General features: G+C 40.1%; 1 protein-coding gene across 3 annotated transcripts in view; it reads left to right on the top strand.

The window, feature by feature from the left end:
* Nucleotides 1–12,375, top strand: part of DNAJC13 (DnaJ heat shock protein family (Hsp40) member C13) — a 295,032-nt gene that overhangs the window by 68,500 nt on the left and 214,157 nt on the right. The gene's annotated exons all lie outside the window — the stretch shown is intronic.

The raw sequence follows: 12,375 nt of genomic DNA, 5'->3' as shown, positions 1-12,375 counted from the left end.
AACTAACAGTTTTGCTGTGACTTCCCTTGAATTCTTTTAGAGAGGTTTAATGAGAGAGATTTGAAAACCCACAGTTCCCAATCCTACATATCTCAGAAAATCATGAAGAGAACAGTGTTTTGTAATGATCTGCATTTCCACATGAAGATGAGCATGCTGATGGGTTGTGTTGTGAGCACTATTTTGGTCAAATCTTGTAATCCTGAATTTTCTGCAGTCATTCACAGGTAGCTCTGTGCAGCTGAACTTTTGTGTTTGTAAAATTGGTCTATTTGCAGTCAACTATGTATTTAAACGGGCACTTTTAATGCGTTTCCCAGAGTCTAAAACAAAATATTTTTGTTTATCCTGAAGTTTTGAATCAGGATGATACCATTTATTGGCTAACTTAAAAGAATAAGAGTAAGCTTTCACTGTACAATACTCTAGTGCTACTACTCTGTTTATCCTGTTGATTCCTCCCAGTGCGAGTGTCTGGGTACTTCTGCTGACGCCATAGGCATTATATATGTCTGATCTGACTGGACTGGTAGTTGTACATTTTGTTCCTGTAATATTCTGTAGGAATGTCCATGTCCCACAGCCCACAAAGAGTATTGTAAGGATGCTGTTAATTAGCTCTTGTAGCAGACTTTATAGCATACCTGAACAGCCATGTGACCTGAGAATGTATAGTACTAGTCCCACTTAAAAAATTTCTAAGGCCAGAAACCCACTAGGAGGGATTTTCTGAGCGCTCTGCGATTTTTAAAACTCTTGCTATTGTAATGCTATGGGTGTGATCCCACTTGAGCGATTTGATTTTATAAAAATCCCCCATAGCATTGCATTAGCAAGAGCTTTTTTTTTTTTTTTTAACTCATTAGCTATTAGAAATTGCTTCTAGTATGTTTCTGGCCTAAGGTCCCTTTTTCATTTTTTTTTAATATTCCAGTGGTTAGAAAAAACAGTATTATTAGGCAGTTGAAGCAGTGCAGCCTCAGTTCTCCTGAAAGATACTTCTATTTGGCTGGATAAACTTCCATTAAAGGACTAAATCTCCCAGCATGCATAGCAGCAGCTGGGGCTGTGCACTACTACTGAGGGCACCTTTAATGGGCAGCAGCTGCGGCATATTTGCTGAACTTGGCTGACCGCTTATATGGGAGGCTAGGGAGCAGCCCATATGAACTAAAACAGAATGAATAATTTTCCCACTGTCTTTATCCACCTCTCTGCCTGATAGAACAATACATGTTAATAACACCCCTATAATGTCAGTTCCCAAGGCATGGTGCTTAGGTGTAATATTTGACTCCTCTCTCTGTTATTCCTCACATTCACTCCCTAACCATCTCCTGTCATCTCCAACTCCAACCATTTCTTACTCAGGACACTGGTAAAATGTTAGTACATGCTCCTATAATATTTTGTTTGGACGTCTGTAATATACTTTTTTTTGTGGACCACCAACTGACTGGCTCCAATCTTTACTGAGCTCTTTCTGCTCTTCCTCTGCTGCTCCTCTCTGTCAAGCTTTTCATTGGCTGCCAGTTAACAAGAGGATCTATTTCAAACTCTTAACCCTAACCTACAAAGCTCTTCACAATCTCTCTCCCCTCACTCCTCTGGAATCCCCTTCAACAACATAGTCACTCTCCAATCTTTGAAATCTTTAAATGCTGCTTCGATACTCACTTTTTCCGGCAAGCATACGCTCCAACTTAGGCCATTCCCCCTTTAACATTTGGCCAAGTTGTACTCCTTACTAGAAAACCTAAAAACACACTGCCTCTCAGTGTCAAAAATTGTATACAATCTCACCTTTTGCCAACACACACATTATTTTTTTTTAGATTGCGAGCTCACAAGGGCAGGGCTCTCTTACCCATTTGTGTCTTGGAATTTATTTATTTTTTTTGTCTTGCAATTTGTTATACATTTTATTGATCATGTTCATTTTGTCACTGTAATTGCCATTTCTGTATTTTGTGCCAATTCTGCATATTGGTGTACTTCATTGTCTGTATTATATTGTACCCCCTGTTTTTCTCACTTTGTACAGCACCACAGAATATGTTGTCACTTTACAAATCAACCAATAATAATAATAATACCCTTAGTAAGAATGCTCATTTTGTAAATTAAAGCAGACTCTGTTCATTTCCCTCTAATTCTCTTGTCCTTTGTGATCCCTATGAATAAATTGCCATTGAATGTGGATGAAATTCTCCTAACACTGTAATATAAACCTTATAGAGATTTCAACTCTTTATTCTTCTATTCAATTCTAAAAGTAAAGTCTTGACTGGATCTTCCCTTTTAAATTACCATAAGATGGCTGTTTTGCTTTTTTCTTTCCATCCCTGTTTTGTTCATTTTTTTCTTATCTTGGCCAGCTAGATGCTTCTTGTCAGTCGCCAAACTATTACAGCAGCTATAATCCGTAATGGTTGCTGTGTATGTGGTTTACACCTCACATTTAAGGGTTTCAGCAGTTTAATGATATTTAGCAATACAGGAAGCAAATGAAATAAAGTCAAAGTATGGCTTCCTTAATTTTTCCAGAAGTAACATTTCATCACAATAATGTGTGGACATTTCACAACAGGAGCAGTGAAATAGAGGAGAAGCAGCATAGTGTTAGAATTTAAGGATTGGATTCTTACAGTGTAGACCCTGATTACGTTTGAATATCAAATCTTCTTACTGAAACAGATTCTCTGAGTGTCTCTTTAAATGACATTTCTAGAGAAGAAAAATGAAGGGTTTAGGAACCTAATGAAGGGCGTAGAACAACTTATCGGCCCTGGGCCCAGACATTCAGTCTTTGGAGGTATAGATATTCCTTGCGAACAGACAACAATATCTTTCTTAGAAAAAGGGGACAGCTTACTGAAAAATCCCATTTTCCGGTACATGCACAGTAAAGATTGTGCCGGTCGTGACATCACAGGTTCAGGCTTGCCAATTACAGGCCCCGCATGGACAGCGGACTCCAACTCCTAGGGGTTGGGACCCAGAGTTAACCCTTGGTGGGCTGGTTTATAAGAGGCTGCCCAGTCAAGAGTTGTCACTTGTAACTATTTCTGACTACCTTAAACTTCCTGTCATATGCCGATATGCCTTAGTATCTGTCTTAGTGCAACATAGCATAGATGTTCTTAAGAAAAACCTGAGTTAGTCACAAGGAATAGCTCAAGCACCATGAAACACAAGATTGACTTCAGATTTATTGCTTTACTGAGATAAGAAGATAGCTGATCCACACGCTTGTATGACTTTATTATCCAAATAAATTCCTTAAAGTGAACCAGAGACGAAGCACCCTCATGTATTTTACCATATAGATCAGTGGGAACATTAGAGAAAACACCTACCATGCTTTCTGTTTCATACTGCACAGCTTGTTTCTTATCAGACCTGATAAAATCCCCGACTGAGCATTCAGTCTGGCTTTGCTATAATGACTCAGCTATAATGATTACTGAGCAGAGCCAGCAGGGGTGGACTTGAAAAGACATGAGAGAACACAGCCTGAGCTATAAAAATTTCTGAGCAAAGCCAGACTGAATGCTCAGTCGAGGATTTTATCAGGGCTGATTAGAAGCAAGCTGTGCAGTGCAGAATGAAACAGAAAGCTAGGTAGGTGTTTTGTCTAATGTTCCCACTGATATATATGGTAAAATACATGAGGGTGATTTGTATCTGGTTCCCTTTAAAGCTTGATGCATCTGGAGTCCACTTTTGAGATATGTGTAATATGAGAATGTGGTACAGTTTGGCGCAGCTATTCTAAGTTGCTGGTGCCGAACAGGTGTGATGTTGCCCCTAGCAACCACCAATTACATTTCAACATATATCTTTCTAAGGTAAATATTAATCGGCTATGGATGGCATTGTGGTATCAACCAATTTTGTGTTTGACTACAACTTTTCTTTAACTTTTGTCATAAGGTTGCCTATTGTGTGTAGTCATTCATTGCGTGGTACAGGTAAAAAGGTCCACTGGTGTTTACCAGTAAACCTGAAGTGAGAGCATTATAGAAGGTGCCATTGCTATTAAAGAGACTCTGAAGCGAGAATAAATCTCGCTTCAGAGCTCAAAGTTAGCAGGGGCACGTGTGCCCCTGATAAACCGCCGCTATCGCGCCGCACAAAGGGGGACCCTTCACCCCCAAACCCACCCCAGCACGACTTGGTCGTGCATTTGGTCGCTTCTGGAGGCAGGGCTAACGGCTGCAGCCCTGCCTCCAGTCGCGTCTATCAGCGGCGCATCGCCGCCTCTCCCCCGCCCCTCTCAGTGAAGGAAGACTGAGAGGGGCGGGGGAGAGGCGGAGATATGCTCTGACAGACGCGTGTTGGACAGGGCTGCGGCGGTTAGCCCTGCCCCAATGCGGAAACGCTCCCCCGCATTACGGAGGGGATTTGGGGGGACAGGGACCCTCGTGCAGCCGCGGGATAGCGGCGTTTTAGCAGGGGCACAAATGCCCCTGCTATTTAGGAGGTCTGAAGCGAGATTTATTCTTGCTTCAGACTCTCTTTAAGGCTATAAATATGGCCATTGGCTGCTGTGCTGGGCCTAGATCCGTGTTTCTCAAACCTGTCCTTGTGACTCCCCAATAGTGCATGATTTGCAGGCAGCCTCACCTATGCACAGGTGGGGTAATTACTAATTAGTGTCTCAGCTAGGTGGATTCCATGTAGCTGAGACACTAATTACCCCACCTGTGCATAGGTGAGTTTGCCTGCATATCATGCACCGTTGGGGAGTCACAAAGACCGGTTTGAGAAACACTGGCCTAGATCAGTACAGGTGCCAAAACTTTCATCTGGAAATGGTAGGCCAGAGCTGTAGCAACTGCATACCACCTACATATGTGACACTACACATTGCAGTTTAGTGACACGATTTCAGTAAGTAGTATTATCTGCACTCCTCTTCTTATTAAAAGGTTTTGACTTTTCTGCATATCTACTAGTTATTAAAATGTTCATAAAGCCACAAAATACAGCCATATAAATGCTTCAGCAATACATGGCATATAATAGTTCATACTAAAGAGCTCAGTGACTTTTAGAGCTCATTTCCACTTGTTCTGGTGGGTCTGTGTTACACGGGCAACAAGGATCATTAGGGAGCCTTGCCCAAAGACTCCTTAATGTTTAAAGTACTGGCTTGAGCCGAGGTTTGAACCCTGGCCAAAGGTAACGCCCTCAACCAAGTATGCTATCGAGCTGATTTTTCAATGTGCTGTCAGTTCAAATGCATCATTTGTGTGCACATAGTCTCTGGAGTTCGGAATAAGTAGAAATGAGCTCTCATCAGTGTTTCACTGTTGTAGGATACCACAGAATGGACTATTGCACCTAGAAGCATGTTTTGTGTAAAATCTGTTCTCCATGGCACTTACCATGTTGAACCTCTGCTTAAAAACATGTGTTGGTACAAGAGCTGCTTCTTGTGAGATTCATGATATGAATTTCTAGTTGGCTGGGCTGAGTAAAACCTGCTGCCTGTGGAACCTGGAGCAATATAAACTCCTGGAGAAATGGAGCTGACTAGGGAACCCCACTGGCATTGGAAATGCATTTGTAAGGGTGACCAATGACATGCTAAGAAGTCAGAGTTGATGCAAATGTTAGGGTAATTTTGTGCAAATGTTATGCAGTTTGGAAATGGAACAACATTTGGTGTATTTCCAAGCTGCATTAATTTGCATGAAATTAGAATATTTGCATAAATTTGGAATTATTGGCATCTAATGACAACATAAACAAGCAAATATTTATTTAACTTGAAATCCATTTGATATTTGCTCAGGTTACATTATTTGATTTGCAGGTAGCGTATATGCAGACAAAACCAATTTGTAAATTATGCACACTAGAGAGCAAGGCTTCATGTGTGGCCACCGAGGGACCATCTGCCATTATGCCTTTGTTTGGCCATATATGGCTCAATTCAGAAAGATGTGTTTGTTAAAATTTTCAAATGTGGTAAAAAAATAATAATAATACATTTGTTAGAGGGGGGGGGGGCACATGTGCCAACAGTTCAGTATATTTTCAAACAACTTCATGACAATTCAAAAATATTTTTTTTTACCTCATTCAGTATTTCATTTGGTATTTTAATGGATCATGCGGTATCTTATTCGATGTTTGATGGATTATATGGAAAGTAGAAGCCAGATGTGAAACGGATAGCATTTTTTGTTATACAGACAAGAAAAATGTAAATCCAAGCTGCATAACCATTAATATCTTATTAACCATTTTTAATTACTACATAATACTATTGTGGATTTGGGTATTATAACACATTTGAAAGGAAAATGTTTTAATAACTTTCTTACTTTCCTGAATAGTTAAACCTCCCTGGCGGTAGGAAAAAATAGCCCAGAGCGCTAATCCCGAGCTCAGTTCGGAGTAACAAAATATCTGCTTTCTACAGCGCTTTGGGGTCCTGCGCGTGATTGGCGCTGTGCAGCGGGACTCCAGCCTCTCTCCCCCGCTGTCAGCATTCTCTCTCGGACCGCCGGGATCCTGATGTATCTGCTCTTCTTCCAGGGTCCCAGCGGCCAATCACAACAGTGTAGCGGTGCTGCAGCGTGACATCATCGGGGGTGAGGGGCGGCACAAATATTTAAAGTGGACCTGAACTTTTGCACAGGGCAGAAGGAAAACATAGAGAAATGCGCCCAGTATGCATATAGAGAGTTTAGCCTTTCTGATTCTCCCCCCCCCCCCCCATCTGGATGCCGATCTGTGCACAGGACAGAAGGTAAACAGAGAGAAATGCTGCCTGCATGTACTGTATATAGAGACTTTAGCCTGTCTGTTTCCTCCTCATTTGTCTCTAATCACAAGTTGTACTTTGATCTCTCCCCTGTGTCACCTGGCTGCCAAGGCAGAGATGGCAGATAAGCTCGTTTGAAAGCACAGGATGTTAACAATATAGCCATTTGGTTCCCAACTGCTTCTGAGTGAAGTGCTTCTGCCTTACGGTTACCCATTTTTTTGCCTGGATTTCAACTACTCTGCCTGCAGCCTGTACCGACCTCTGCCTGCAGCCTGTACCGACCTCTGCCTGGATTTTGACTATTCTCTGCCTACCGCCTGTACCGACTTCTGCCTGGATTTTGATTATTCTCTGCCGGCAGCCTCCACTGACCTCTGTCTGGGTTTTGACTACTCTCTGCCTGCTGCCTTCACCGACGTCTGCCTGGATTTTGACTACTCTCTGCCTGCCGCCTAAGACTCATAGCAAAGGGAATAAAGTCTGAAAGGAATCACGCTTCTAATGTCCCGATTGTAATGTCGCCCTCTATGCCATTCCCTGTTTCCAAATATACTACACATGGGAGGTGTATTAGGTATACGTGCATACTGTATAGTCTGGTGACTTATTTGTACAGTTTCACTATTTTTTAAGTTTATTTATAAAAGCAATGTTTTTAACAATTTTGTGATCCATTCTTTTATTTATAAGCAGAATGCCTACCAGGCCTTTATTCTGATATATTTTAGTGAGTTAAGACTTAAAGTGTACCATAGCTGTATAAATAAAAACATTTTATACATACCTGGGGCTTCCTCCTGCCCCATCCGCTCCAATCGCTCCCATGCCGCCGTACTCCGCTGCCCGCAGCTTTCGGATTGTGAAATAACATTTGATAAAATGTTTGGGAAAATCAGTTATTTTCTGCATTATTTCATGCGGTAATGCCTTGTGAACTGAGCCCATTGTCCTGGGATCTGGGGACCAGAGAAGATTTATTTTTTTTCTTGCCTTTTTTAGTCAGTCTAAATAGCTCTATACATTGCACTGCCTGTGTGGGATCTCTATTGGTTTTACATATAATCTCTGTATTATCTCTTATTACATGCATTTATAGACATGCTTTTAGTATGAATAGGCAAACTGTCCAGTCCCTATAACATTTAGTCGTTGTGTGTCATCTATGTATATTAGTCTGTACTCTTTCTTTATGTTTCTAACAAGGCTATTTGCATGTGTCTAGACGTTTATATTAATAAGCATTGGCATACTATTGCTCCGCTGTTATGCTGGGCATACATGGCTCGATTTTGCCGCTCGATCGATTCCACGCTCAATTCCGCAGGCGATTCTCTTATCTTCCGCTCTCTTTTTCTTATTTTTTTGCATTCTCCTCAATGCAGAATCAAGCGGCGAAACAATCGGGTGGGAGATCAGACGTGTCGGAAATTATCTATCGAGCCATCTAAATTGCTCAGAATCGAGCCGTGTATTCCCAGCATTAGACTCAATAGTTAGTGCTTTTGTCTTATATTGTGTACAAACTTATGAGATAATACACTGTGGCCCACATGCAATTCACTTTTTCACCTGAGTTATCTCCAAGTTTATATGTTCACACCTTGTCATAAAATCCCTTTTAAGCCACCAGCAAACAAGAAAATACTCAAAATAATTTTGATAGTACTTTTTCTTTACTTTTTGGTACTTTTTAGATTACAAAATGCTGAAAAGTTATTCTAAAAAGAAGTTGAAAAATTATCTCCTGGGAGAAAACTCAGGTGAAAAAGTTAATTGCATATGGGCCTGTATGTGTTTTACTAAAGATAAATTGAACACAGAACTTATGCTTGGAATGCACAGCTCGATTTTGAGCCATTAGGATGCCTCGACAGAAATTTTTTGACATGTCCGATCACCGTCTGATTGTTTTGCCATCCGATTTCTCATTGAAGTGAATTTGAAAAAGATAAAAAACGAGTGGAAGACAAGAATTGAGTGGGCAAAACGATCAGGCGCAGAATCGAGCGCCAGAATCGACCTTTGTATTCCCAGCATAAGGCCTTGCTCAAATGACAACCCATGGGTGGCTGTGCAATCGGAACACAACGCGTACGATCTCACGCAATTTGCGTTTGTATGCGTTGCATGGCAGATCCCATTCACTTGTAGTGAATGGGTCAGCCGCGCGCTTTGCAAAAAAATGCGTGCAGCATGCGTTCGCGGACCACACTGGTCCGCAACGCATGTAATGTGAACATCAGACATCTGAACATCTGATGTCTGTGCGTGTCTGCCTCCCGCATGCGTTGACGAAATATGGACAGCAACGCGTGCAATATGAACAAGACCTTAGTCTTATATTATAAATTCAGTTTAAAGAGTAACTGTCGGGCATAAAATCAAAAATGTATTTCTTTATTTTTATCTGGTAAACAAGTAATAAGGATGGTAACCAGGCAATCCAAAAGTTAAAATCACTATTACTTTTCTTGTTGATAAATGATCATTCTCCAGTTTACCTGACTCTTATTTGGTACACACAACATTTCATACGCAAAAAGGAAGTTGCAGGGCATGCTGGGTTGTCCTTTTTTTGCTTCTCTCCTTCCCCTCAGTCTTAACTAATGCAGCCTGATTGGCTGAAGCCTCTTTCCCTCCTGTTTTCCCCTCCCACACTTCTATTCTTCTCTGTTTGGCCAATATTTCTCATTCTGTGACAAAGCACTTCATATAGTGAAGGGCGAGAAAATCAGGTAGAGGAGAGTAAGGGACGAAATAATCACAATAACAAGACAATAATCACAGTTAAAATGGGAAAGGCTAAGAAAGATTTTCTCTTTTTTTTTTTTTTTTTCTTTAGAAAAATCACTAAAATCAAAACATGGACAGTGCAATACATATGTTATGTAAGTAGAGCAAGTATTTATCTACTTATATATGTGTACTTTTTTCTGAGATAGTATGGCCGACAGCTCCTCTTTAAAGTAAATCTGCAGGGGCACAAAAACATTTTTCACCGGTGTAGAGAGAAGACTCTGGATCATATCGAATCTTTTCGGTTCTTGCTATGTGCCATTGTTCCAGTGACGAGCCCCGAGGAAGTTCTCCTACCAGCTTGGTCAAATTTGTCTTCAGTCCTCCTCAGGCTTTCTTTGGAAGTACTTGCGGCCCAGAGTGCTTCTGAAGATGACTGGATCCATACTTGCGTATTAGCAGTACAGAAGCACTCAGGGATGCAAGTAAACGGAAGACTGCCGAGGAGACCTGAAGGCTTGTAACTATACAGGGGACAGTGGTGTAATGAGGTGAATTAACGAGAAACAGGAAGGATCTATGGGATCCAGAACCTTCCCTCTCGATAGGCGAGTATCTACCTTTTTTTTTTGTGCAACTTCAGCTTTGCTTTAAACGATTTTATGCTTCTTTCTGAACAGCATCTGACAACTTTGTCGTTCTGATTGAAAAAGAAGAGCATTAAAACTTTATCAGAAGCCTCATCTTACAGTCTGTCAGCTGATTTGGCTTTAATTTACTTTTGTAGTATTGAAAAACAGAAACTGACTTCAGACAGTTTCTTAGTATGGCTACAACTATATGTACCCATGTTTATCTCATGTCACATATCTCTTTAGGTATGCTTTAAGCTAAGTGATCATTTGGAAATTGAATTATACCACAAAGAGAATTGGAATTTTGATCAACTTTGTATGTTACACGAACCTAAATTTTATGACCTGCCAGGATGCATTCTTATTCGTAGCCAAAAAAAATCAGTAAAACATTAATTTTAAGTGTATTAAAGTGCCTATTAATGCTACAGTTTTTAGTAAAGGGTTGTATTTTCAATCAGGTTATTCAGATTGTATTTAAGCAAAGAAGCCGATGGGCTTTATCGATCCTGAACAATCACATTATGGATTGTTTCGTTATGGAAATGGTCTATTGGCGTGGTACATTTTTTATAGATATGATCGTAACTGGTTAAGATATGATTGTAAGTTGGATTCTTTAACGCTTTGAATTGATCGGATACAATCTATTCATTCAGTCTGAATAATTTTATTGAAAACAAGATTGTTCACTGAAAAATGCTCCACTAATGAGCACCTTTTAGAAGATATGAAGCAAGTTCAATTTAGGGATTGAATCTGTTGAAAATTGATTCTCATTTGAAGTTGTTATGATACAGTACAAACGTCCCCAACTTTTTAAAATGAGTTTGCACGTGGTTAATACAAAGAGTATTTGTGTGCACAGCTACACCATGAATAAGGCACAATTAGGGCTGTGTCACACCAAAAAGCACTACCAATTTTATAGCGATTTGGGGTAAAGTGGTCCTTGGGACTTCATTGTCTAAGAGCTTATCAAAACATTGGAAAGCATTGGTGATCTTATTGAAAATACGAATGTTGCTGGGCCCCTTCACATTTTCTGTTAGGAAGCCTCTGCACATACTGATGCTGTGAGGATCTAAAGATAAAGTTAAGTTGAAATCCTGGTTGGGTTTGTAGCTCATTTGGAGAGGATTACTTTTTTTTTTTTCATCTCAGTAGAGCTAGAGTTTTACTTTAAACTTGTTTCACAAATGTATTTTATTTTGTACTGTTGCTTAAATTCTTCAATTCTGCATTTGCTTTGCTTCAGAGGAAAGATAGGAGTCTAACAAAGCCCTTTTTTTCTTTCCTGTTGTCTGAAATCAGAGTTCTCCTATATGCACTGTCAGCTCCTTTCTTTCCTGAAGCATTTTTGGAAAGGAACAGACAAATGCCCAATGAGAGTAAAAAACAAAATACATTTCCGTTCAGTGTTTGATAGATGACTTTTGTGTTGGCTAGTTTAAAGTTGTATGATTAGTCAACTAATTTGTAGCTTCTTGACTAAGAGCAGTTTTTTTTTTTAATCATGTTTTTTTATAAGCATTTATGTGCATCTTAACTCATGAACTCTGTTAAAAACAAAAGTAATAACTTAGGGCTTATACACACTGAAAATAGCCTAGCGCAATCGCTTACGCAGTGTGACGCGATTGCGTATTTTAATCAAAAGTATACATTTTTGTGCATTTTCGATGCGATTTGGATTTTGCTGAGTGTACCTTTTCCTGGTTTCCTGATTGTTTACCTAAAAAAACGCAATGAAAATCTCATGCATTGCATTTTTACATGCGTTTTTCAAACTCATCAGTAACTGCGATTATGTTCTTCTAAAAATGCATCGCACCACTGTGTACAGGTCATTAAGATTTTCAGGATTTTTCAAAAAACCTTGCGATTAAAAACCTGCAACACAGCCAGTGTGCACAGGCCCTAAGCTTCCACCGCACACACTATTCCAAACGTATCAGCTCCTTACATAGACATTTCTTTAATTTCTTTCCTTTTACTGTTGGGTCGCTCTGAAGTTGATGGCACTGTTTGACTTCCCAATGAAAGTAGATTAGTGTAAATAAACCCCTTGCAGGGGAGTAGAAGTGTACATAGTGGGTACATAGGTGTACATAGTCATTTACTGGCTAAATTGGCCTTGGGGCTATAGTTTTAGATATGTACGTCTTCTGCCTCATTTGACGTGCGTGAGTAACTTTGCCTTTTTACGGGACACCTGAA

This window comes from Hyperolius riggenbachi, chromosome 5, assembly GCF_040937935.1.
Source record: "Hyperolius riggenbachi isolate aHypRig1 chromosome 5, aHypRig1.pri, whole genome shotgun sequence".
Taxonomy (NCBI): domain Eukaryota; kingdom Metazoa; phylum Chordata; class Amphibia; order Anura; family Hyperoliidae; genus Hyperolius; species Hyperolius riggenbachi.
The sequence above is the reverse complement of the archived record's forward strand: the minus strand, read 5'-3'. Positions and strand labels throughout refer to the sequence as shown.